The 24278-nt window shown below is 35.3% G+C and overlaps 1 protein-coding gene across 1 annotated transcript in view; it reads left to right on the top strand.

Annotated features, from left to right (window-relative positions):
• The first annotated feature begins 200 nt into the window (after positions 1–200).
• SLC16A7 (solute carrier family 16 (monocarboxylate transporter), member 7) overlaps positions 201–24278 on the top strand; it is a 68350-nt gene continuing 44272 nt past the window's right edge. Inside the window, exon 1 of the mRNA XM_014963656.1 lies at positions 201–240. The gene's annotated coding sequence lies outside the window, so the exon portion shown is untranslated. The remainder of the gene's footprint in view (positions 241–24278) is intronic.

Below are 24278 nucleotides of genomic sequence, written 5' to 3'. Positions count from 1 at the left end.
GTTCATAGACCTAGGGTGCCCTTCTCTGGGATTGTGTTCTGAATGCTGAGTTTCACCATAACCTCAGTAATTTGAGATGCCTGTTGGTTTGGCAATTGGTCACACAAAATAAACCATCCAAACATCATGTGTGATAATCAGCCAATCAGGTCTCCAAAGAGTCTTTAAATGTTCAAACAGAACAAAGGCTCTGTGTCTATCAAGTTCAGAATATTGTCTTCGACAGCAGCTCTCTACCAGGTAATGTGCTGGTTTTCTATTCCGTTTAGCTTTACTTAGTGGCAATAGGTAGTTTCAGATTACTGTGGTAATCCATGCAAAACTAATTGACTAATTAAATGCAAGACAAGTCAATTCACCAGTGCACGTTGCACAATATTTCCTATTGGCTTTTTAATGATTATCTAGCATATATTGACAAAAAAGTTGAGGCACTTTAAAGAAGAAATATTCTTACAATCTGTCTACTCCTAAAAAGTTATAACAAAGATTAATGACTGAATGGTGACACTCCCCAGACTTGTTGGGCTTTGTAGATTTGATAGATGTTTTTGTTTATATGTTTTGCCAGGATTTCTGAGAAAATAAAGAGTTCAAAGACGAGTCTTCTAATGAGAAACTTTGAAGAAAGGGAAGCACCAGTGTAGCTCAGGTCAGACTTCAGAACTGATGGACATGAAATGTAAAACAGAGTTAGAGTGAAGGGCGTGCTGGGAGTGATTCTGTGGCTCTGTGACTTGGACTGCATTAGAAGAATGATAGGGCAGTGATAAAGAGCGCAAGCAAAGTGTTTGGCAGAAACACAGATTTGAAGAAGCTCAAGAAGCTCACAGCTAATATGGAAAAAGATGAATGAGGGCAGGAGAAGATTTGAAGACAAGCTGGACATAGCTGAGGCAACAGGCAAGGTATATGAGTGCTATGGCAGCTTGTGCGGGAATGAAGGCTGCAGTGAGCTGACACTGTGTGTTGCTCCCATGTGTTCTGAAGTAACACATAATTTATAAATGCAATATAAATTTTACTTACAAGACAAGTCTTCACGATAAGCATCTTATTTTCATATGGATTTGGGAGGGCAGCAATAACATAATGTCCCTGCATGAAACCAAGTGATGAAGCCTGTTCAGCCTCACTGGGCACTTAGACCATCAGTTCTTCTGCAGTGCCAGAGGTTTTATAATAAAGAATGAGGCATTGCTTTAAAGTGAGCAATATGGGTGTATATTTCACTGACACAAGTAACTCTGTTTCAGTCTTTTGCAACCTCAAAACTTGGTGAGCTATGACTAGTTTTAGCTGCAGGCACTGAAAAATTATTAGGTTCCTTTGACTAGAAGCAAGTGCAAAAGTAATTTCCAATTCTGTTTTTCGTATATAACAACCCCTCTAAAACCTCCAAGCAACCCAAACAGTTTTGCCAAAAGTTAACGCCCTAGCAGCATTACAACGGTTGATTATACATAATTTTGGAGAAAAGTTTACTGAGTTTATTTCATGGAGATAACCTGGTGATTTTTGGTGCTGTTTTTGTCATCCCTGTTATCAAAGTTTAAAGCCTCAAGGTCTAATTGTTTGCTTACTGAGCTCAAAACTGAGTGCAGACCCGCCTTTGATTTCACTAGAGCAGGCTGATGGCTTAGAGGCCAGACTTTTGCCTGTCATCTTCACAGCTCTTCTGATGTCAGAAGCACTGTGACGGGTTACGACACAGTAAGGCTATGGGCTTAAATGGGTCAAACTGCAAAACAAAAAATGACAAAACTGGTCAATGGTAACAGTTTTCATGCTTGTTTCCAATGGGCATTTTTATACCTTTCTTTATATTTCTTTCATTTGTATTTGCTTGTGATATGATTGTCAATACATCTACATGAAATATTATTCATAAAATATTTATGAAAAAAAGAAAATATTGGGGACACCAAAAAATAAGTCATATTTTGTTTTTGACCAGTGACTGGGCTCCCAGTGTGTATTCACATGGACACGTCCTTGTGTAGAACTGATGCATTGTAACTCTCCAACAGTAAAAACAGCCACTTGCCTGTTAGGAAAAATAGGAGATAACAGAAAAGTATTCCTACAGGGTAATGGTAGAGAGGTACCCAAATCCTTACATAATGGAGCCATGTTTGAACAAGTTATTTTTTCTGATGCTGCATGCAACCTTAGTGAAGTTTGAATATGAGGAAAATTCCCTTTGCTTTAACTTACCTCCTAAAAAACTGTTTTTCAGATTGTCACACAAAATTAATTTACCAGTACAATTCTGTATCCCCTTAAACAGTTAGAAGATGGAAAGAAATGGAGGGGAAAAAAGCCTAAATGAGCCTGTCTCTTCTCCCCAAAGTCACAGAGAAAGGAAGCGCTGTGCTTGACCCATATAACAGAAGAAAGCAGGAGAGTGAAAGATGTGTGTTCAGTGTAGTTACAGACATTATAAAGCAATCACTGCATGATGTTTAAACATTGCTTTATGGTGTTTCCACTGAGATATTCCATTAGTATGTGATGATAATGAATCATGATTATACTCCACTGAGAGCTCTTGCCATGACTGCATACTTTTCTGATTTTTTTTTTTTTCTGCCTGTGGTTTGCACATGGAAACAAGGGAGAGAAATTACTTGAAGAACATAGCCAGAATAGAAGCAACAAAATAGTCGTACTTAGAAGTGGACAAACTTTTCAATGCAGTTTTATTTAATTTTGTCAATATAATTTTATTCAAGTTAGAAGTGCTTTAAATATAGTCTTGTGGGGAATGTGAAAGAATGCCTTTAAAAAAACGTCGCTGGGCAGTGCGTATGTGTTGACTAAAGTGTTTTTTTTAAAAATTCTTTTTTTTCCACTTCTGTAGACGTAGCTTGTCTGCAGCAACTAATTTGAGAAAGACTTTTCTCAGCTAAAGAGGAAGATTGAAACAAGATAAGTGTTTTGTTACTGGTAACGTACTCAACATCTATACAGAATCTCAGTTCAGCTGGCAATGCTTATCCCAGATCTAACTCCTACATGCTCAGATGGTGAGTCTTTAGAGCAGGGAAAAGTGCCATCTGCTTATTCAAAACAATACAAAACTGATAGAATCAGGTTCTTCTAGATGACGAATGGAACTGGTCATCAACCTCAAATAAAATTGCCATATGTGATTCTTGGTCCTGAAGATCCTGAAAACTGACAAAATACTCAACTATCTCCATCATCAGATTTCCATTCTTTTATTATACTGCAGTGAATTTGCATCATATGTTTAGCAGCAGTGTATCATAATTCATACATTTCTTTAATCACAAAAAATGTTAGTGTACATGATGTATGCTAATACAAAAGCTATATACCATACATATGCCAATTATATACATTGTGAAAATTATAAACATATGCATATATATATCCTTTTACATTAGATCTTGAACTCTGATATAGGATTGTGATTTACATGGATACTGTATAGCACATGTGTGTAAAACAGTACCAGTTGTGTCTGATATTTGAAGAAACTAGAGAAACAATAATAAGTCAGAATAATATTTCTAACTATTTTAATAAGTTAAAAAAATAATTGATAACTGATAAGATGATGGGTGCCTTGTACTGCAGACCTCAAGTTTAAGCATAGAAAGACCATGAAAAAGGAAAACGGTAGGCTGTGACTTTGCAGAGAAAAACAAGACATAAAGATGGCACTATTTTATTCAGCAAGTTCAACTCCTTTTCCTGGGTAGAACTGTATCTGATTTATGTTCTAGTTTGTGGTGAGGGTGAATTATTGTCTAAAAGAGTAAGGTAAACTCAATTCTAGCTCACTGCATTTGTTCAAAGGCTCACATCTGTGAACATTTAGTGTGAATATTAATTTTATTTCCATGAGTACTCTGAGTATCCCTTTGGTTTTTTATTGAGCACATTATGCAAAGTTTTCATTTTTATTTTTTCATTAAGACTCCCTTTAAGAGGCTCATCAGAGTGAAACTTAATGCTGTAGGGTCTAGTAAGAATATGCACAAATACTAAAGTGCTGTGTGTAAGAATTCACAAGAATTGCTCTTTTAGTTCAAATACTGAAATATTTGTTGATAATGAGGTAGAAGCTGTAGAACTTTGTTCCTGTTCTTGACAGATTTTCTTTGAAGGCAGTAGGCATTTCAAAAGGCTCAGACAGTATATTCTGTAAACAGATCCTTCAGTTAAAAAAAAAAAAAAAGAAATAGATAATGCAAAAATAGTATTTAGTTAACATTACACCATATCTATTTTTCTAATTTGTAATTTGTATGTTTAAAATGATTTACTGAAGAGTTGTGTTTATATATCACTGTTAATATATTTCTTTTTTACTTGAAAACCATTTTAAAAGTGGAAAAAAAGCATAAAGAAAAAATTTCCCCTACTAAACAATTATGGCTCTGTATGGTATTGTACAGGAAACTTTTGTATAAAATTTCTAATAATCTGCCAAGTATGAGCTCAAGGTGTTTTGTCACGCACTGTGAAGTTATAGCACTTTTTGTACACAGTGCCACAGACAATATCACAAAGCACTATTTCTCAGACAAATCCTGTTTTGTAATAATCTTTAACTTGTGTGTCACATTTTGTATATTCAGATATTGGCTCAACTTTTCCATTAGTTTACATTAATGTCTTGTAATTTAAACCCTGGTGTGAATCTAGCACTACAAATCAATACTGTACTCTGATATTGTGTGTATGACATGGTATAGATAGTTTTATCCATAATAGACAGTATCCCTATTTTAAGGAGAGAAGACAAGATGGTAATTCTTTGTATTGACACACAATCACTAGTTGGGTCAGGGTCAGTTTGCATAGTAGAATGAGCTCCCTCAAATTGCGTCCAGTCACCTTGGTAATGAGAAATGGAATAAATGTTTAATTTATTCATTTCTTTCCACTCAGAAGGTCAAAATGAACTGGTATCTTCATTTATGTGTCTGTAAGTTTTCAAATGAGTTTTACTTTTTGGTTTTCAAGTAATATTTAATTTGAAATATCAAAAGAACAAAATCAAACTCTAGGTGTCTATACAAAGTTAAGAGAATGAATAAAAGATAAATTCAGTTCATTGTAAATTTCAATAACAACGGTCTAATTTTAATGCAGCTTAACTATTTTAGAAGTCAATTGATGGTCAAAGCCAATGTTACTCTAAAGCAGAATGAATGAAAGCAATCATCCTTGTGGTGACTGGGACTGATGATGACCTTTTTCTCATTTATCATGTGATTAGAAAAGCAAAGAATTTTCTCCTTCAAGGACAAGAAATCTTAAGCTGTCAACAGGTATATCAAGTTCTCTTCACAAAACCAGAGAAGGTTACGGCATACTTTCACCTTATCTCCAACAAAAAAGCATTTAAAGAACTGACTAATTAATTTCCAACATAAAAAAACTGATCTGAACTATAAATGACTGGACTGTTTAAGGAGTAGATAGATAATTTAAGAAGTACTTTGAATTCTAGGACTTGATTGTGGCTTAAAGCCAGGTCTCCTTTGGAAGACCGGTGCTGCATTTGAGTTAAGATTTCTCCTGGGCAGTATGTGCTGCAACAGGAGCTCTAACAGCCTGTGAGATGGAACAGCATATCCCCATCTGTTGCTGGCCAGCTGTCCTGCTTATCCCCCTCCTTTTCATGAGATCAGTCTGACAGCCATAGTTAGGCTCTCGAGCCATCATGCAGCTGAGCTACAAACACGAATCAGAAGGGGAAGGTGCACTTCGCAGTCATTTGCCTTTCTAGAATTTAGTCCCTGGGTGTGTTGGGCTTTCTAGCTCCCATCCAGAAAAAACACTTAGCATGTGTTTGTGCCACTGAATTGCTGGAATGCTAGTGAGAGGCATACAGTCCTTGTTAGGAAAGATAATGAGATCGTTTATTGAGGTTTTTTATAGGGAATATTGTTGGAAATAGTAAGTGCTTCCCTGGTAACTACCGGTTTACAATGTTTAGTAGTTAACAACCTATTTTCTATTTCATTAAATTTACTATTGCCTTGTGTCAAGAGAGCTCTCATCACTGTGTATAAGGACTAACTCCCACAAATGGGAATAATAATTACTCTCCCTTTTTCAGAACGGTTAATTTTGCAGTATCTGCAGGAAGTACCCTGACAGTGACTGCAAAATGTGGCAGTCCACACAGTGTCTTTTGAATCTAGACCTTTGGGAGAAGTATAAAATACAAAGAAAACACCTCTTTAATGTTTGTTATGAAAGAAAGGGATGGTAACATGGCTGTTGGGATTATTTGCACAGCAGGATTTTTAAGGGAAGGGTGGTGGGGTTTTGTTTGGTTTTTTTCCCCCTAGGTTTCAGGCAAGGTTCAAAGTTTATTTAGGGAAGTAGAATGGAACAGAATTCACTCTTTGAGGATTTGTCTTAAAAACATGCATCATTAAAGAATCTACCTGATCATTTCTTTGAGTAGCTCCTCATCCTTTTAATGTGAGAAGTAGCAAGTAGTTTTTACCTACTGCCCATCTCTGCATCATTCAGTTTTTACGGTGTGACATAGGGCAGCAAGAGTATGTGATTGCTGTCATTACATCATATGTAGATTCACTGAGAAGGGCCTTCTCATGCATTGCACTTTATTCTGGGTGGCTATCTGTGGTGGCTGTATGAAGTGTTAATTCACTTTTCCATTCTACCTCATTGCTATCAGATTCATTAAAGCTGAAGCACTTGCCCTGGTTGACAGTAAACTTCAGGCATTTATGAAAGAAGAGTATGATAGAAACAGATATTGCAAAAAAAAAGGAGTACTTGTTAGATAATATAGTGTGAATGTTTTTGGCTTGGTCTTTGTGTTTGTTTTGCAGCCTGCACTTCCTTGGGAATGCAGACATGGAGACATGCTGGTGCAGCCTGGGTACCCAGGTTGCTGGTGGAAGGGAAGCCCCTGGCAGGCTGCACGCAGCAGCCAGCGCTCCCAGAAGTTGGGACGTAACCCACACACATGCCTACGCTGCTGGCCTGAAGACATCTGAATTAGAGCACCAGGAGAAGAAAAACTTAATCTACATTGTAAATGGCAGGTTGATGCAACTTCAGCCTGAGGTCATTATAAGTTCAGTTGGTGGCCTGATGGTGGTGTGCAACTCAAGCAATCTGCACTGGTAGTGCTCTTGGTGGACAGTAGGAGGTAGAAAAGAAAAATTAGAGCATTTGATCTGTGGGAAAGAAAGTCTTTTAGAGCCTCTTAGGTTTTGTCCCTTTGCACAAAGGGAATGATGGCAGACATGAAGTGAGGCGAGACCTTGAAACGTGCAGTAGAAAGAGAAAAAGACTAAGGAGGTACCCGGCATGAAGAGAATATGAAGTATATGACCATACAATGTCAAGAAGGCTCCATGAGAGGCAGCCAAAAATACCTTCCTTCTTGTGTTTTCTGTATTACAACAATTGAGATGAGGCCATAAGAAGGAGAATCAGCTCTTTTTGGGCATGGTTATCTAAGCTTAGCTGCTCAAACACAGAAGTCTTTAAGACGTAAGAGGGAAAGCCATCCCCCTTCTCCCAGATAGTTTTAAAACAACAACTCATCCTAATATTACAAATCAATATTTGAAAAAATCTCTTTGAATGAGGGCAAAATTACACCTTCTGCAAATCAGAAGCCTCAGTGTAGTGTGAGGAGGAAGTAATTTTTCATTTTATGCACCTTCATACCCACAAAACAGGCATATAAAATAAAGGTATTCAATAGTGAAATAAAGAGAAATGGAAAAGGGAGAAGAAATCCTGCCCAATGACAGTTCAGGCATCTTTAAAAAGTATTTTAACCGAATCTGGCATAACAGACACTTTAAATCACTAGTCATACTGGTATAATGAAACAACCATTTAAGTGCGTTTGGGTGTCTATTTCTGTATCTTAACCGGCCTGAATTCATTCTTTCTTTATTTATTTTTTGTAAGATTTTTTAGAGAGTGTGAATTGATTTTTAGTATCACTGTGATACATAAAATTGCTGATATGTCCTCAATTTTAAATTCCAAATGAGTCATTTTTTATCTTGGAAATAAGAAAAGCAGTGAGCAGAAATGCAATTCCATAGAGTAGGAATTTTTGCTTTAGTAACGAACTCTACTCACACAGTATTAGGAAACTAGTTTGTATTAATCAGTATGAAATACATCATTGGAACAAACATTAACATTTTTTGCTTAGTAATTAATCTCTAACTTATGAGGAAGACTTCCTATAATATATGAACATATTAAAGAGTTAATTACCGACTATAAAAAAGCCTTATGGGATGCAATTCATCCTTCACATAAGACACATTGTTTTCTGTCCCTCAGTAAGTACTTTACTTGCTCAAAATGATCCCATGATATTAATTTCTGACTTGGCAAGAATGATATAGATCAACAGTATGTACTAACATCTGGCTGCATAGTGCAGCTGAATTACTCGTGCAATAGCAGTAAGAGAAGAAAATGGCAAGAAAATATACATAATTTTAGGCTCAAGGGCCCAGTATTCTTCTGCAATGCTGGTTAAACAGACTGACAAAGCAGACACACTTTTAGATGTGTTAATATAGGAAATGTAATTAGTTCCAGAATAAAAGTTACTGTAATTCAAGCAGTAGATATAAACTGAGGAAAATAGTGCTAGCCCTGTATGTAATCAAATCATATTCTAAGGCTGATGATTTGCTGGGTATTGTACAGTTGAAATAGAAGATCTGAGGAGAAATTACAGAAGCAAATTCTTCACAAATAGAAGTATTATACATATCACAATGAAATATAACAATGACAGAAATGCAGCTTCATTAGTTACTGCAACTGTCATAGCAGCTGAGTCACTAAATTGTTTCTAAAGACTGGAGTAACAGTTGATTCCTATTCTTGAGGAGCATTTCATTTCTATCAGAGAGGTGTCTGAAGGGCAATTTAACCTTAAGTTCATAGAAAAGTAGGTATGCATTAATTTCCTTATTTCACTAGGGAAATGTTGTTCTTTAGCTAAATATAAATTCCTCATCTCTCTTTCCCTGCTAACTATAATACTGAAGAAGTTGAAACTGTTTTTCCTTGTCTGCCAGTACTCAATGAAGAACAATTAATTTTCTTCTCTCTCAAGTATCACTTTGTCCATCTTTCTCTCTCTCTCTCTTTCTTGCACATTTTGTTTCTCTCTCCCCTTTCTTTATCTTTGTCTAAATACACACATTCACGTTGTCCTTATCTACTCAAGATACTACTAAAGCTGTTTTTCAAGATGCCACACAGCCCAGTGTGTGGGTACCTGGTAATAGAAGCCACTGTCATGAAGAGATGGATGTACTGGCTTTTTATGAGGGATGTGAAATGTCCACATAAAGTACAGACTGTCCTGATGTCTGTATCCTGATGGCCACACGAACAGGGAGGGCATCAGATAAAAGAGCGTTGCTGATGAGTCTGGGGGTAATTTTAAACTGGTGAGCTAGATCTTGGCCTCTGAGGTATCTCAATGTGATATCTCAAAATGGCAGGTAAGACAGAGGCATACTTTCACGCAAAGGCTTACTTCCACTATTTCCTCATTTCTTTTGAGGACAGCGTCAGAACTTGCTTTCAGAGCATTGCTTGTTTGTTTATTCATGGTGAGGACTACAGTTTCTGAAATATGTTGACTTTGTAACGAACTAGAAAGAGGACTTTTCTGAACCTGTAGCGTGAGTCAGAAGCACCAAGCTACTGACATTTAGCCACCTCTTGATCTTTTCTTTTGTTGCACAGTATAAAGAACAAACGTGATTCTCCCCACTCTCTACTAAAAAGGCTTAGCCAACAATAGCAGTGCTAGATTTCCAGAAGATATTAACAGACAATATTTCTGGGAGGATATGCCAGGCAAATTCTAAAAGCAGTACAAATTATAAAAATTACTTTGCATTACTTTAATATTGTCCCAAAGTTACCTGTTATATTGGTGCATTTCCTGTAATTTTTTTATGCTGAATTTCATCTTGTAAACTTCTGTTCTTTTTCAATTATTATATATTTTCACATGGATTTCTCTTTATTCCATAAAATTCACACATCTACAAATTAATAATGAGAAGCACCTTACCTATTTAAACAGATATTGGGAATAAAATGCAATTTTGTTTCATGAAATCTCAAAGGCACATCCACCTTTTCCTGGTTGTGATCACCCTAACATCTTTATGAACAGACAACCAATTTTATTTCTTTCCTATACCCTCTAACTGAAGAAGCCCATTAAAGATAAATGGATTGATGCTATTGTGATATAATAATCAAATATCAATACGTTTTTCTAGCCTAAAGCTAGAAAACTCGGATTCTACAGAATTCTCATTTCAGCATCTAATATCATGTACACACCTGTAATACAAATAATTTTTTTTTTTTTTTGTTGCAGAATTAGTGTAATGTACAGACTAACAAACAGTCATGGAAATACTTGAAAAAATAGCAGTAGGCCCAGCTTCAGGGAAGCAATTATTTACTGTGACTTTCCTTTCAACTTTTGTCACGTGTGATTTTCACAAGGTTTCTTTTATTACCCTCTGCAGTTGCCATAATAACAGCATGTCTGTTGTTGGAAACCTCAGGCTGTATTTGTCACAGGCATACCATGCAAGTAGGAAAATTGTACTTAAGCCTTGACATAGTAAGGCATGACTTGGTTCGTTTATCTGGATTCAGCCAGCTGAGGGTGGTTCAGCATGTTATTCTGTTAGTGTAAAATTTACTTCCTTGTCATTTTTGATGGATCATTAATTACCCCTGTCAGGTAGTAGCAAAGCATTTTGGAGTTTAAGTCCTGCAACAGGTTTTGTAAATGTAGATTTATTTCTGTGGTTCTGAGTGTGGAATAAAACTAAAATAAGGTTGGTTTTGTTTTGGTTTTTGTTTATTTCTTTTGACATAATTTCCAGTGTTTGTCACCGTGCTTTAGTTGCCTTGTTGCTCGCATATCATAAAATACTACATATCATAGGTGACTTGCTTAAATTGGTTTCGGAACATATAAATCGATATTTTAGATATTAAATACTCTGATCCTATTTTTCGTTTGCATTATCAAGGTGAATTTTCATATATGTCCTTAGAAAGAAAATTTTAGTTTTAAAATTGGAAAGTGAAGTAGATAGCATTGCTGCTTGATGAATTCTGAATTAATAGGTAATTTCTAAATAAGATTCTTTTGCCTCTTCATAAAAAGAAACAATAAGGAATTTAAACTGATATAAGTGCAAAAATAATTCTTTCTAAATGCTATTTATTTTTTATATGACAAAGTGACGAAGAAAGGACAAACGATGGGAAATGGGATTGCCAAAACCAAATTAAAACATAGATGATAATATGAAACATATAAATATTATCCAAAATATTAGAATAGGTAGAGTAAGGGTTCATCTGTGTATTTCATTGCAATTGGGTTATGGCTTAGTTCAGTACATCTAGAAGATATTTGTACCCTGATATGCAGATCCTTGTTTCTCATCTGGAAATCTTTTCAAGTCAGAATTTTAGGACTTCTGGCAATTATGCAGAAATCTCAGCTATATCTCTTGTGGATCCACAGTGGTGTCCCGCAACTCAGTATAGTTGAGACTCACTGCTTCATCATGTAAAACAGATGCTCATCTCTCTGCCCAGAAAATCTCAGGCAGAAATATGCTGGGTTTAGGCAGCATTAATCTGAAATCTAGATATTCAACCCATGAACATTTAAAAGTCTTCTTTAAGCCTAAAGCTCCTATAATGTTTGTGAGCAGATGATGGTGGGAGCTATGCATATGCAGATGTGTTTGCTTTCAAATCTATTAAATTTTGTTAGTTCCTATATGAGAAACTTGGTGAGTGCCTTGCATACACAGAAGCAGGTTCCTATTGCCTTACACCCTACCCGTACCATGTTACTTTGCACTGTGTAAGTTTTCTACAGCTTCCAAACCTGAAGGGGGGAGAAAGGTAGGTAAGTTCAAATAAGATTGCCTGAGACTTCCAGCACAGCTTTGAAAAACTGACTTTGTTGATTTAAACACAGTACAATAAATCAGATTCCATGACTCTCTTGGGGTCAACTTCTACTCTTCGAGAAAGAGAGATAAAGAAAAAAACTGAAGATAAAAAACAGTTACTGAAAGCACTTTTCCCCCTCAAATTCTCTTGAGAGCATTTGAGCTTGTAGGCCCTTTTGAGGATTGCTTTGTATGCGTTTTATAAAGTGTCTTTTTTTTTTTTTTTTTTTTTTTTTTTTGTCATGACATGAGCTGATTACTCAGAAACTGAGATTAATGAAATAACTGGTCAATTTTAAAAATCATCCTTTCTGATTCCTTGTTTAAAGCTTAACTGCTGAGAGCAATTCCTTTTTCTAGAGCAGCTATTTTTTTTTAATTTGCATGCACAGGTGAGACAAACATGCTTCAAAGAGAGTGTGAGTCTGGGGAATTAATTCCTAGAGTTTTGGAATCACATTGATTTTGTTTGTTTACCTATTTCATTTAATATGTTTTTCTTCAACTACTTTGGCATCAACATTAGCATTTCATGTGACTTTTGTCTCAGGGAAATGTTGGGGGAAAAAGAAACTCAAAGCCCCAGTCTCATATAGATTTAATTGTTGGAAACTGCTCTCAAAGGAACCTGTGCAAAATTTTATATAATTTTGTTCCAGTAATAAAGACTGGTTGTTTTTTTCCTCTCTTTTTTCTCCCCTCCTGTGTGTAAGACCTTTGAAATTGAGGGAAGGAAAAAAGTTTATGATAGATATTCCTATCCTCTGAGCCTAGTTATAAACTCCTCTGTCCTTTCTCTCTACTTTGATTCAGGACCTGATTATTCTAAGATAAAAAACAATTTTGTCTCTGAGTTTTCTTCATTGTAGATGATCTTGGCTGTGCTCACACAACTGTTGGCCAGCAGTATTTTGGAAAAGAGGGTGAAGGCTGTGCATCTGTGTTTCTTGCACAAAATAATGAATCTAATCATTGCAAAGAAACAACTGGGTGTATGCTGGATGCCAGGGAACAAGCTGAAGAGAAAGAAAATGGTTACATAGAATAGAAATTATTTTATATTCGCTCCTAAAACTAGTGTTTAACCAGACCACTTGATGAAGAAGTATAAATTGTTAAATTTCCATGGAATTCTGTGTTGATAAATTCTATCAAACAAAGCCCAGCAGTTTGGCCCAGATCTGCATTGTTTCCTAAGTCGGTTGAATGATTTCGCAGTTGAAAGTTTTTTGGCATGGCAGTTCTTCTCCAGAAATGCTGTGGCATTCTACTCTGGTCAGCTGAGGTGAGAATGGCTATCGGAAAAAGTGCTGCATGGTGATAACAAGCCACAAAAAGTTGTTTGTTTTTTTTTTTTTTTTTAAATGCCTATGATTGTGCTATGCTGTACAAAAGAAAGATACCTTAATTATTTCTGTGAAAGCACAGATTTTTATTCCTCTGGCTTGATTATAAAAGAGCAGAACAGAAGAGGCAATTGAAAGACCACAGAAAGAAGGAAACCCTTCTGAGAGGAGAAAGCCAAGTGTTTCTTTTCTAAGAAGCGCATATGGTTATACACATTACTGAGCCTGCCCACATTTTCTTGTGTAATCCTTCCCACCTCCCTGCATGACTTAACTCAGAATATAGTACAGGCGGGGTCAATGAGGGTGAACCACAACCACTAGTCACGAGGCTAAAAGGTGACCTTGTTCTGCTGTGATGCCAAATATTCATCTGAAATCTCAGCTGAGTCCTTTTGCGATATCCTTGAGTGTGAGCACAGATATTAAAATATTGGAGAAATAAAAGACAGCTTAAATAATATAAATGTGATGATACAGAAGGCAGAATGGATGGCAAATACAATCACGGCTTTCAAAAAATACTATACATGCCATGCTAATCCCCCAAAATTCTTTCCTGTTTTGTTTATGGTAACTTTTTTATGAGTAAAATCTACTTTGGCACAGAAAATATGCTAATCTGCTTCTCTTCCTGTGTCTTTTAGCAAGCCCTTGCTCATGCTGCAAAGTACAAAGAGACAATAGCTTGGCTTGTGCTGAATGTGTGGACTTTGCATATATGATTTCAGCTAAGTGATGTATAATACCAAAGCCAGCATTGATTTTAATTTTTCCAGTAAATCCTTACGTTTTGGGATGAATGCTGGGTTCTTTATGGATTGCTTCTTTCATTTGCAACGAGTAAAAGAATGAGGTTATTGCTACATCGTGGTTTCAAATTTTCAAAATCAAGATGCCATATTTTTCTAGTGGAAGAGTTTGGACATTAGATTTCCACTTAACCCACTGAAGATGGAATCTGTTGAATTCAGAATAATCAAAAAGATACATATCTTTGCGTAAAAGAAAGAAATTATGTAAGTTGAACAGTAGAGAGACTGTTGCTATCATATAATCACCAAATTAACACTGCTATTAGGCTTCATTCACTCTCAATTAAAAATCTGATTGACATTGAAATTGCCAAGTTTATATTGAAGACAAAGGGGAAAATTTTTGCAAAGTCTGAAACATTGGCGCTCATCTCTTATGGTTTCTCATATCACTAAAAATTCTCCTTATCTGAAATGCTGACTTGAATGCTTTTCGTCTCTTTTTAGCTAAAAAAAAACAGACTTGGCATTGTTCATCCTGCAAAATATATGCATCTATAAATCTTGAATGAGTGTGCTAGATTAAATATGAAAGTTGCATTTAAAAAAACTGGGTTTTGGGTTTTTTTCTTTTTGAAAGAGAGAGTGAGAAAGGATACTTTCAAAATAACCTTTTTCCCATTGAGTTCAAGTTATTTGAATAAAAAAAACCTTTGATGCTTTTCCATGAATATAGGAAACTAAATATTTTTTTTTTAAATATTTTGAAATTTTTCATTTCCCACTACCTCTCTCATTTTGTAAAGTTTTGTACAGAGCATCTTTTTTTTTTTTTTTTTTCTGTATCCCATGATTGTTCCAGAGAAACTTCACGATATCACAGCACTCAGAACACATAGATTCCACTGCCTACCTGCAGGTAGCCTGCCTGTTGTTTTATAATCTTTGGACACCACTCTGAGGGCAGTGCAACTGCGATAAATGCTATAAAAATACAGATAGATCAAATAGGTTTTGACATTGGCTTGTGCAAAAGGCAGTTTTAAAGGGCAAAAATAATACAGAGTTAAGGACCTTGCCACTGAGAAGCACACATATTCTCTCACACTGAAGACTGAAAGAGGAAAGAAGAGGCTGATAGACAATATATTCTACAACAGTCCCACTCATCACTGAATTCCCTTAATGGAAAAAAATAAGAGAACTGATCACATATAGGCACTTAAATGGAGAGCTTTTCGTGGCTGGAGAAAATGGTCTTGATTGCTATTTGCATCAGAGACTTGTATTTGGCCAGTTCTCATCATCCCTGAATTCACTATAATAAAGTTTGATACAGAAAGGTGTATAAGCTTCGTATGTAAGCTTGATATATAAGCTTGATACATATATGATAATAAATATAAGCGTATATATAAAGTCCAGTAATCAAAACCTCAAAGAGCTGCTGCAAGATCGTGAAGGCCCTTACATTTCTTTCCTAGTTGATTCAGAGTGCTAACGTTTGTTTCTTAGTATGGTCAGGAATGCCCCAGCCTTGATTGTGCTAGATGTCTTACTCCCTTTGGGGTCCTTTAGGTAAAAAAGATGAGGTCATTTGATACATCTGTACTGTTCTACATTTATAGAGGTTACCTGGTTAATAAGATGTCACACTGCTGGTTCTATTAGGTGATGCTGGCACTTCCTTTTTAGATACTTTCAAAATTATCATGATGTTATTTAACATTCAGGTTTGTTTTCTATCCAAGAAAATTCTAGCCAACACCTTTTCCGTTCCAGGAGAGTACTTCAGTTGCAAGACTATTCAGGAGGACATTGTCAGTCCATCTTGATAAAATTGTTCTATTTTGGAGGTGATAATCTCATATTCCTTGGCTGCTGAAAATGCAAGTTCTAACAAAATTTAGCCTAAGCAGGAGAAATTGCTGCTTTGGAGGTTGACATTTGGACTTCAGATTTTCCTGAAGTGACTGTCTTTCTGCTACAGACACCTGTACCCAACAAACAGTTTGAAAAGCTGTTGAGCCTATATGTTTTGTTTGAAATAAAAGTGGATGTATGTGCGTTCTTAAGATCTTAAACTGACATGTGAGAGCTTGCCTAAAATTACAAGAGATATTTGATACAGAATGAGACAATGGGTCCAGGTCACCTGAAACCTAAGTCATTGTCTTGACTGGAAGACTATGCTTCCATGTCAGCTGTGGAGTTAAAAATCGTCAGGTTTATACTACTGGAAAGGTGGAAAGTACTGAAAACAAGGAATTGCAAAAAAAAAGGAGGAATTAAATATGTCAATCAACTTGACACATACAAGTCAACTCATACTGGAGCTGAAGTATGCTTGAGGGTGAAAGAGCTAATGTACACCTTGAAAGACTTAATACATCTCTATGCTTCATATTTCCTGTCCTGGGTACATCAACCTATTTGTAAAATAAACATCATACTTCAGAAAGGCTGCATATTTTTCACATTCAGGTACTCAGGGTGGATATCCAGAAGAAACAAAAATTTACAGCCAGTCATTATATTTTAATTTACCTATATGTCACATTCTTCTGTGAAGCATAATATCCTGGAGTGCACATAATAATAGTATTTTGGATAGTGGTTTGTTGATACAATATATCTTTCTTTGTAATTGAGAAGGATAAAGACTTCATCTCAGGTTATATAGTAGCCATTTTATGTCAGTCCTGTGGTGCAAATATGCCCTACAGCCCTCTTTGCTTTGCTTAAATAAGCACTTTATTTCAAGTGCTTTACTGGCAATTAACTGATTTTGTAGTTACTACTAGAAAGTAGATTTGGCAGCAAACAGTAGAGTGGCATTACATTATTTCACGTCAGAACAAGTATGTATAATATATTAGAGAAAATAAACCAACATTTTGCCCTGTTAACAGACAAAAGAAAGCATTTTCTTAAGGTAATGTGTAGCAGTGCATATCTTCGTTATAAAGACTTGTAGATAAACAGTCTATGTGAAATATATCAACATCATTTCACAATTTTTAATGGCTTTTTGGCATTATATAATCATTATTCACAAAGGGTAACTGTTTGTAAAGTTTTTCTTTCAAACTGTGTTAACTTGAAAATAATTATGCTTTTATTATAATGGTTTAAAAATCCTAAATAATTCTAGAATAGTTGTATTAAAGTATTTGCCTAATGAAGAGGTATTCCTCATGCAGAAGCCAAAATACAGTGAATTTCAGGAAGTGATATAAAAGCTTTGAAAAGCATGAGCATGGGTGATTCAATGCTCAGGTAATGGTTAGAGTAGCCTTTTACAACACTTTCTTAGGAGCAACCCATAGCAATGAGATATGCAGGCAGATAAATTATTCAAGAGGTTATTTTCTTGATTTAAAAAAATAAATTTAAAAAGCCCAATTTATAGCAGGTGATCCAGCCACTGGTCTGAAATACATGTGCTATGCATTAAGTAATGAGTAATCTTATCCTTGAGTCTACCATAGTATTGCTTTAGTGTCTGTTTTACATGTCGTGTTATTCTACGTGCCTGAAAGGAGTTGATTGCTGTATGTTTTTTTCCGGTTCCTAAAAGGTATGCAGCTTTATATGACAGGTGTTCTGTTTTGTTTGTTTCTTTACTTGTGTTTTCTTTTCTTACAGTGCTTCTGGTCACAATTTTGGTCAAATTCTCTTATTAATAACTATACTGTATCTCTATGTTTGGCTGCTCTAATAGTACAAATTCAGTATAACCAAATAAATATTCTGAGTGCAGACCTTCAATCTGTTTATTTTATACCTAAGAAACAATCAAGAATTACAGCACCTCTTCAGTACCTCTTCAGTTTAAAAGAGGTTTAATCTTTTATTTTTGTGGGACCTTTTTTTTTTTACTTACTTCAGTGAGCACTCATGCTTAAATTTGCAGGAGATAGATACATAAAAATGCATTTGTTAGAAACCACCACCTTCATGTTCAAATGTTGGGTGTGAGAAATGTCAGAAGTACATAAACATCTGCTATTATTCAAAATCAGACTTTTGCATTCTATTCTATTGCTTTTCTGCTGTTTTACTGAATTAGCAGATTGTAATGCAAGGAATCCCCACTCTGTCTCTTACAGAAACTTGACTGAAGGATTTTACCTTAGAAAAATATTATAAAAATACATTAGAAAATATTTATTCATTTATGTACATAGTTTATACACTGTCTTTGCACTACTGTGTTGTTTTCAATTCAAAATTGTGAAAAATCTATGAACTAGCATATAAAAAATCCTACAATAGTCTTATTTATGGATGGTGCTAGAAAAGATTAAGATTTTTCTTAGATTGATGGAAAATTGAACAGTACTTTGTGTGAATTTACCAGTTAAAATATGCACAGTTATCATAGGTAATAATAATACCTATTTTGTAATGTACATGTGCTGCAAATGTATGCATGACTTTCTATAATGCAGCTAACCCTACAGGGCAGGTTTAGATCTGATGCATAACATATAGAAACTAGAGCCAAATGAAAAACTCATAAATAGCCAGAGCTAGATGACATTTCATGTGTTCCTCCTCAAAGTCCTATTTTGTTTTGCAAAGAAGATGAGTCATAGCTTTACTCACATTTTGGAGACGAAAACAACACTATTTGCTTCATCGTTTTGCACTCTGATATTTGCTCAGGTTCCCTGAGCAGGTACATTCTGTTACTGTCCTTTTTCACTTCCTAAACTTTCAAGGTTTTTCAGTGGTGCATCTTCTAACAGGCAGCTTTATCCTGCAGGGGCCAATCACACATTTCCCAACAAAGAGCAAACGAAGATTTCATTTGTGCATTCAAATTTCATTTCATAGGCACTGCCACCTACATACATTGTACCATTTTCTGAGATGCCCAGCCACAAGAATGCAACTTAGGTATGTTTTCCATCATATACTTCTTTTATCAAGTAAATGGTACAATAAATATATGTGGCATTTCACAGACAATTTTTGAATCAGTAAATTATGCTAGGGAGAAGAGAAAGAAACTCTTCTGCTCTTTCTACAAATGAAAGACATACAGACTAGTTTAGAGTCAGTTAGGGCAGAGTTCATTTTACCCAACCTTTGTCTCTTAGTATAAACATTTTTTTGATGGAAGAGATGAATCTCAACCTATGTAACTTACAGAAAAAAAAAAAAACCACCAAAATTCTATGTTACTATATGAAATGCAAATTACCATCAAAAGGGAATAATGATAATACTAAGCTTGAGCAGAACACAGATTTTGTGCTTGAATCGGATTAAAACAAGTACAACCTTCCCTCGGGAACACCTGGCAGTACATCCAGTAATATTTTGGGAGATAAGTGAAATAATGAAAAGTGTGTTTGGAGAAGAACATGTAAAGACAAAAATATTCTTATTTAAATCCAGTTATCCCAGAAGATGGTTGTTGTTTCATCTGCACCTATTGACTGAGAAAGGATCTACGTAAATGACAATTAGAAATATGGATTTGTAGTTCAAATCCATCTAAGCCCCTTTGAAGTCAGTTTGGCTGTATGTGAAATTAAAAGTCTATGTATAGGAAGTCTATGCATAGTCTATGCATACCTATACATAACTGGGATAATAGCTTAAGACTTCAGTAGAAACAAGTAAAAGAGATGTCTATAAAGCTTTTAGAAAAACATATAAACTCTAGAGTTGGGTCCTTTGTACCCAAAGTTATTACTGTCTTGAATACTAAAAGAATAATAATAATAGATATGTGAAGTGTGCTGTACACGTTTTTACACATTATGAACAATTTTACATGTAGAAAGTTTGACTAAAGTCTTGATTTTATGTGTAAGTTGACTTCCAGTAGAAATCGTATTTTAACAACCAAATGAGCATATGCTTTTCATGAGGACAAACACAACTCAATTTTTTGCCTCTGAACTGATTAAACTTCTGTCTTGAAAGGGACAACAGAGTCATTGCTTAGATTGATGCACTCATTGCCCTACATTCATTAGGGCTTGGTCTTGATTTATTAAGCTTCCAGGTAAATATGATTAAACTAGTCTCTTCTGTGAATATTTTTACTGTGCCCTTTTGCTAATTAGAAGCATGCAAATACCACAGAGATCTTTATATTTATTGTGGCATTTGCTATATCTTTATGTAAACTACTGTTGATTCTATTGCAGCTATTATAGTGAAATTCTGAGGATTTGAATGATTTTGATCTAGATTCTCAGTAATGAGAATTATGCATGTTATGTTATCTCAGTTCACAGGAGAACAATCAGAACTGTAAAGCTTTTCCTGTGATGATGCACAAATGTAAAAGCTTGTGAGTCTGTGTGCTTTGCTGTGGTTTTGGCGAAGGAGAATTATGTCGAGCAGAGCACTTTGGTACATGGGAGAAATTTTACAGTTAAAGTCCAGCATATATCAACAAAAATGTATCTTTATCAGGTTGCTTTTGAGTAATGAAGTAATGCTACCCCATATCCTCTGTCAAAAATTACTAATTTACCAGATAACGCAGTACTATTGCAATAGCAAGTTGTGTAATTAGCAGCCATTGCACTCAGAACTTCAGTTTTCAGGTCAGCTTTCTGGGTCTGGAATGTGGACAGTGGCCTGTTTGGATCATCCACTGGTAGTAAGAAGAGGAATTCCTCTTGTCTTAATGTTTGAAAGTAGCACTTTTGTAACAGGCTAAGATAGATAAGTTGTGGGCAAAAGGCTTATGTTCCAGAAGGCTTATGCTCCCCACTGTAAGCTGGAGGATAATATAAGATAAATAAAATTTATAGGAAGTTAAATAAAATAAATGTATAGTGCTGGGATTAAATGGAAAATCTATAATGGGAGATTCAAATATGGAAAATATGAAAAAAAAGAAAAAAAAAAATTATAGATTCTTCGGGAACTCCTGATGTCAGCATGAGAAGATAGGGGTTTCGGAATTATGTAACACTTCTCTTGCATCCTTTGGCAGTGGGTGATCTCTTCATCTCTTCTAGTGTAGTGACAAACACTAAACTTTTCAATGGTGCTGTGCCAGAGCAGAACCACAGGCTTCACGCATATATTCTGGATGTTCTTGGGGATTTAGTAAATAGTAGAATAAAAAAGTTGCAAATGATACATGTGTACTATATGATTTCTATTAAAATCTTGATGAATTCTAAAGCTTGTTGCAAATTAGTTGAAGATTGCTTTAGCTGTAGCATTTTAGAACTTCTCTCTGAGAGAGATGGCAGTATGTTGTACTCTGTGGTAGGAAAAAGTGTCCATAATAGACAAGAGAGGTTTTTTGATCTCCCCATGTCAAATTTCTCACAATGGGTGGAGGAGTACACATCAGAATTTGATTAAACCTCTTGGTCTTTAAAGTTGTTTTGTATATATATCAGCAGGTCACCTCATTAACACTTGGACAAAGTACATAGTAAGTTTGTAATAAACATCCTCTTCCTTCCCATGGAAATCAAATACAATCATAACTTCTTCCTTCCCTATATTTGTTTATGGTAAAACATTGCCATTGCCTAAATTATATTAGTTTTGGTACATACTTCAAATGAATTTTTTATCATCATGTTCCAGACAGGACAAATAATCATCATACATGTACTTATTTTATGTAGCACAATGCCATGATACCCGAGTAGAGCTGAATTGCCTCAATGGGGTTTGGAACTAAGATAGCTATTCTGCTTCTACTGGCCATGTTTAGCCACCAAGAGAGAGCATGTGTATCTGTGTAGTACTAAACTCTTCCACGTAAATATATATGTCATTTATAAATGAATGTATAATTTATTTAGCTGTCTGCTCAAAGTTACAGGCTATCAAACAAGAATAGATCTTCTTTTACAATCTTTTACCGGCATAAATATTGCCATAAGAAAGGCTGAAAGTTTAGTGCACTGGCCATTGCTATCTACTTTAATGCTAAGTGGTTAGCAATGTTGCCTTCCCCTGCACAGTCCTCAAGGTGCTATTAAAATCTGATTTCTGTACTTCAGAAATAGCAAGTGCATCTTCAAGGGTGGCCCCTGCATGGCCTCCAAACACAAGTACCATGTTAGCATATCTGTATGATTACCTATCTACTTGGAACTGGAGACAACTGGAGTAAGGAGTGTACCTTGCAGTCATGTTTTCCTTTTTCAGAGCCAGGCTTATCTTTGATAATGAATTAATAAAATGAAAATTAATGTCTCCGGCTTAAGAAAACTCTCAGGTATACTATGTCTGGGAGAAAAATACTGACATTTTAAGACTTCTTTCACTTTATTTTATGAAGCCACGCCGATTCAGTTCTAAAAAAGTTTTTTATGAACGTATAAAAGTTTTTACCTCTGCTAAATTTTGTCAAGGTAGATGAAGTTTGATTGTTTGTCTTTCCTCCCTCCCTTCCTGCCTTCCTTCCTTTCTTCCTTCCTTCCTTCTTTCCTTTCTTCCTTCCTTCCTTCTTTCCTTCCTTTTTTCTTATCTTTATTCCTTTCTTCCTTTCTTTCTATCAACCTAATGTGTTTTAATCATTCTGGAAGGACTTCTGGATTAATTTATCTTTTGGCTGTATAGTGCTTGGAATCAGTGGCTTACATTTTATCTTTCACTGGCAGAAAGAGCTCACACATCAAGCCTTTATGGCCACAGCTGCATCGATTGGATTTTTCAGTTTGAATTATCTGTATGTTTTAAATTTTATTTCATACAAATAGATGACTTGCTTCCTCTACTTTCTCACAAGGGTTTTCAAATCTACATTAACCAAATAGCTTCTTACTTATGACCTAAGTTCTGGGGAGTTTTGTAGACTGGATACCTATAATTGCAGAAACTATTCTGGCTTTTCCAAGATACAATCATTCCCAAGTAATTTCTTTTAAAAGCTATTTTCCTCATTGTAATTTTTGATGGTTCTGCCCACTTCCTTTTTGCCTTATTTATGTAATTTTCTATATAGTACCTAAGTTAACTAGCTTTGCTAACAGAAAATTCATAATTCATTAGATTTCCCAGTTCACACTTTTAAAAGGCTCTATGTCATCAGAAGTGTTCCTAACTTTTTCATTTTATTAATAATATAGAAACTATTTCTTAAACTGCTAACAGTTTCCAAACTGGCAGGAATAAATGAAATGTGAACCCTGTATAAGTCTGGAGTTATTTTCCAGCCTTGGCCTGTTATGTGTTTCCAGTCATATGCTCCTAGGAACAGAATCCAGATCAGTTTACTTCCTATTACATAATCTAAGTAGTCATCACTGAGACTTAAGCATTAGTAACTATTTCCACCCATGGGAGTCATGTGCTGCACGAGAATAGAAGAGAAATATTTTCCCAGTATGTGTGAGATGATGCTTCCAGGCCAGGATTTAGGCGAGTGCTAGGACATATACAGAAAGTACACTGGGCCATAAGATTGCATTAGAGAAGACAGCCAGGGGTTACATTCTAATCTCGAGAACACAGAGAAACTTTGTTAAAGTTTACAGAAAATACAGTCGGCAGAATTTGAAATGGAATCTATTGCATCTTCATAATGTCAAATATTAAGGTGATAGATGGATTTGAATATTATCTTCAGCAATAAATGAATTAAATATTGCCACTTCCAAATTATATGTTTATGTAAAATGAGGCATATTTTGATTTTGCAAACCTTAATGAATAACATAATTTAAGAATAGACTAGCTTTTCCCATCATTGATATTTTTTTTCTTCAGCTTAGTATTGAGAGAATGATATTAAAATGAATATCTGTTATTATTGATAATGGAAAATCTGCTGCTTTGGAAAGACTATCCTATTTGTTTTTCAAGCAATGTGCAGCAGCTGTGCAGACAGCTCCATTAACACTGACTTGAAACCTTAGTTCTTCTCCCATTTATAAAATATCACAAATAAGTGAAAATATAACTCCCCATCTTCTAGACATCAGAACTCTTAAAAATATGTACCAAACATACAGCTCCAGGTTTACATGACTTCCGGTGTGCTGAGTATTCTTTTTTATAACATTCATACACTATGAATTTTAAAGATGATGAGTGTGCTGATGTACTGAAAAGGCTTATATTACCAAAAAGCTTTCAAAATTGGTCTATACGGAGTTAACATAATCTTATCAACAGGTTGTAAAGCTCGTAACTATCATAGT

The sequence above is a fragment of the Calidris pugnax genome, unplaced genomic scaffold, assembly GCF_001431845.1.
Source record: "Calidris pugnax isolate Ruff unplaced genomic scaffold, ASM143184v1 scaffold44, whole genome shotgun sequence".
Classification (NCBI taxonomy): domain Eukaryota; kingdom Metazoa; phylum Chordata; class Aves; order Charadriiformes; family Scolopacidae; genus Calidris; species Calidris pugnax.
Note: the sequence above shows the minus strand (reverse complement) of the source record. Positions and strands in the feature narration are given on the sequence as shown.